Genomic DNA, 5,000 nt, shown 5'->3' with positions numbered 1-5,000 from the left:
ACCACACACCACCAGCCACACACAACAGACCACAACACACACCACACACACACACACACCCAACATACATATATATATAATATATAGTATATATATATATATATATATGATATATATATATATATATATATGTGTGTGGTGTGTGTGTGTGTGTGTGTGTGTGTGTGTTGTGTGTGTGTGTGTGTGTACACCACATACATATATGTGTGTATGAATTTATAATAGATTTTGCACACACACACACACAACACACACACACACACCCCCACACACACACACACCACACACACACACACATATATAGATATATATATATATATATATATATATATGATATATATTTATAATCTATATATATCTATATCTATATTATATTCTTATAGATAATATATATATAAATAGATATATATATATATATATATATATATATATATATAAATGAGTGTGTGTGTGTGTTCTGTGTGTGTGGTGTGTGTTAAAGGTGATGGTGAATAATAGTAATAATTCTGTTATCAATATTAACCGTAATAGGGTGAGAATTTATGATTATGAATGAGAATTAACATGTTATGATACAAATAATGATGGTTGTGGATATGATTATAATCGGACAATTATGTAACAATTAATAGATATTATATCAAAAAAAAATTTAAACCCTTTTGGGGGTAGTAATAATATAAGATCCGATGAAAATTTCGAAAATAAATTAAGGTCGCCGAAAATATTCCTGAATTTTTTTGTGTGGGTTGATGATTCTTAAATTAATGATTTTAACACAACCATGAATATAACGGAGATGTATAGGTTTATGTACCCCCCAGTGCCCCCTCTTTCCATTCTCACACACATGCAGAACCACACAATAAACACAGCGGAATTTTTAGGAGAATAAACTAATGCATGTTTTATATCATATTGCCATAACATCTGGCAGGGGATGCGGGCGACAGATCTTTGCAACAGAGCAATCTTTTAAAATTGGGTAGAGACTGAAGACATAAGAAGGTATCGCCATGACGATCTCCCTCAAAATGATGGTAAAAAATATAATTATAATAATGACAATTTCATGATAAGGAAGATAATGATGATTAATTATAATAAGATTTATGAAAAAGCAATAATAATAATAATAATAATAATAATAATAATAATAATAATAATAATAATAATAACAATAATAATAATAATGATGATGATGATTATGATAATAATGATAATAATGAAAATGCTTTTAATAAAGATGATAATGATTACTGTTAGGATAGCAATAATGAAATTGATAATAATAATGATAATGACAATAATAAGGATGATAATGATCATGGTAACAGTAATAAAGATAATAATAAACGGTAACATTAATAATAATACTAAAATGGTAATAGTAATAACGATGCTAACAAATAAATCATAAGGTGATATTAAAATGATAATTATAAGGATTCTAATCATTATTTTAACGATAATAATAGTAATAAGGTGATGCTAATGACAATACTAATGCCTCACAATAATAATGATGCTAATGATAATAATAATAATGCTCACCCTGACCTTGGTCCTCGCCTGAGCTATTTTACATGGTATTTCCTTCTCTTTTCGTCCTTCTCTTTTCGTTGCCTTATTTCATCCCTTTGTTTTCTCCACTCTCCTAATCGTTACGCGTTTTTTGCCGTTTTCCGCCACAATATTTTGATCAAACCTGCTCCTACGTCCCTTAACTCCTTCCCCTTCTAACAACCTTTTACCTATACCATACCCATCAGCTCTTCCCTCTACCTTTTCACTACCACAGAACCCTCTATTAATGCCAACCTGTAACTTTACCCTTATCATTAACCCTTCGTACTCTTCCCGCAACTTTACTTTAGCAAAAACATCATTAACTTTGATGTCATATAGCCTTCATTACCTGATGCTTTGCCCTAAAGCTTCACGCTGGGGAGGGCAAAGGATGAACAATTGCTAATCATGATCAAACAATAAAAAAAAAAAAAAATACGATAAAAATTATGATCATTCCTAATGAAAAGTTAATGATAAGAGGGTGGATAATAATAACGACAGAATGATGACAACACTGGGCGATATAGTAACGTAATGATAAAAATGATAATAAATAATAATGATGAATAATGATAATGAAATATGATCGTAATGAAATATAATTAATACTGATAATGATAATATGGGAATGTTAATGATATTCGATGATGTAATAATTTTATGATAATACTAATATTTATGATAACAATGATTTAAGGTAGCAATTATATTTTTAATAATAATGATACTTATGTTATGATAACGACATTATGATCATAATGATATATAAATAATAATGTAATAATATGATAATTAACAATAATGATGATAATGGTAATCATGATAATAATTGATAATAGTGATATAATTGGTAAATAATAAAAATATTTGGTAATAATTTAATTATATTTTGGTAATAATGATGATAAGGAATAATGAAAATGATTATATCAGATAATGTTTTATTAAAATAATGATAGTGAAAATTACAGATATTAATGATAATGCCGTAATGAAAATGAATTGATGATGATAATGATATGTAATGATATGGTAATATATATAATGATTAGAATAAAAATGAATATAATAAGAACAATGATAATGATAACGATGAGAACGATAAGGATATAATGAATAAAAAAATAGTAATAATGATATCATGATAAAAATGATAACGATCATGATGATATAATAAGCACAATGATAATGATATGACGATTACATTCTATGGCAATATAATAAAGATGAATTATTAATGATTGAATAATAATGATAATGAATGGTGATGATGATAATAATGATAATGATGATAATAATAATGGTAATTGGATAACAATTGTAATGATAATGGTATTAATGTAATGGTAATGGTATTAATTGTATGGTAATGATAATAGTTTGTAAAGATAATGATGGTAATGATTTATGACTAATGATAATGACAAATTTGATAATATAAAAAATATGATGATTATAGTAAGAATTCACCCAGGATAATAGTAAATATGTATATGATAATAAAAATCATAATAATGAACTAACGGGATTATAAAGACAATCTTAATAGTAATAATGATAACATTGATAAAATTGTATTATAATAATTAATATATTGTATAATAATAATGATTCCTGATAACTACGGTAACGATAGCAATGATGATTAGAATGAATGACAATAAAAATGATAATAAAGATATAGTGATAATTATTTATTAATGAGGATGAATGATAATGATAGTAATAGTGAATAATAATAATGATAATTTAATAATCATGATAATAATAATAATATGATATAATAACAATAAATGATAATAATAATAAAGTAGTAATAATAATGATAATATAAATAACGATATGATAATGTTGACAGTGACAACGTAGATAATAATGTTAACAGTGATAATGATACTATATTTTTTTACAATATAATGATAATAAATAATAATGTTAAAAGTAATTATGAAAAATATTGTTAATGTGATAAGTATGATAAGTAATTGCAGTAACAGTGTAATGATCAATAATAATGTTTTAACAGTGAATTATAATAATATTAATGATCAAAATAATTTTATGTATAAGAATAGTAACATGATAATGATAATAACAGTGATAATAACATTAAGATAGTAATATACTGTAATCCTTATTATTATAATTTAAAAACAAAAAAAATGATTAACATAATTATATTACCATACTATTTCTTACCATTATTTTGGTTTTTATAAATATATAATCATTATTGTTATATCATTGTTGTTACCATGCTTATTATTATTATTTTTGTTTTATATCATTATTATTATTATTATTATTTCTTATTATTATTATTATTAGATTATTATTATTATTATTTTATGATCATTATTATCGTTTTACTATTATTGTTATTAATATATAATAAATAAAATAATTATTATTATTTATATTATATTATTATTGTTTTTAAATATTATTATTATTATCATAAATATTGTTAATTAAATTGTTCAATATTATGATAATTATTTTTTAATTATAATTCTTAGTAACACTGTATATTATTTTTAATTATTATTGTTATTTTATTTTGTGATTATTATTATTATCATGATTATATTACTATTACTATTATCATCTTTCTGTTAGTAGTAGTTATCATAGTGCTAGTATCATTAATATTAACATGATCATATATATTTCTATAAATCATTATTATTAATATGATCATTATAATAATAATGAAATAAAAATAATACAATAATAATAATATTAATAATAATAATAATACTATAATAATAATATGATAATATATAATAACGATAATATAAATAACGATGAGATAATGTTTGACAGTGACAACGAATACAATCATGTTACAGTGATAATTGATACTAAAATGTTTACGGTGTATGATTATAATAATGTTTATGTTCACAGTAAATCTATAATAATATTAAAATAAAAATAAATAGTATAACAATGGTAACCGTGATAGTGGTAATAACAATGATACTAACATTAATGGATCGTAATAATACTGTCATGATTATTATTATCATTATTATTAACATTAATTAATATATCATTACTATTCTGGCCATTATATGATTTTTATAATAATTACATTATTGTTATTATTATTATTATTTTTATTTGTCCATTGTTTATTTTGTTTACTATTATTATTAATCATATTATTATCATTATTATTCCTATTATTATCATTTTATATCATTATTATAAATATTTTTATTCTTATTATCATAGTTATTTTAATTATTATTATCATAATTATTATTATCATTAATTTTTTAATATTATGATAATTATTTTCATTATATTCTTAGTAATATAGTTTACAATAAACAATGGCAATAATAATAGGATAATGATAATAATAATAATATGATAATAAGAATATTAATAATAGCATTTATTATCATCAGTATTATCAT

Source organism: Penaeus monodon, unplaced genomic scaffold, assembly GCF_015228065.2.
Source record: "Penaeus monodon isolate SGIC_2016 unplaced genomic scaffold, NSTDA_Pmon_1 PmonScaffold_120, whole genome shotgun sequence".
In the NCBI taxonomy this organism is placed as follows: domain Eukaryota; kingdom Metazoa; phylum Arthropoda; class Malacostraca; order Decapoda; family Penaeidae; genus Penaeus; species Penaeus monodon.
The sequence above is the reverse complement of the archived record's forward strand: the minus strand, read 5'-3'. Positions refer to the sequence as shown.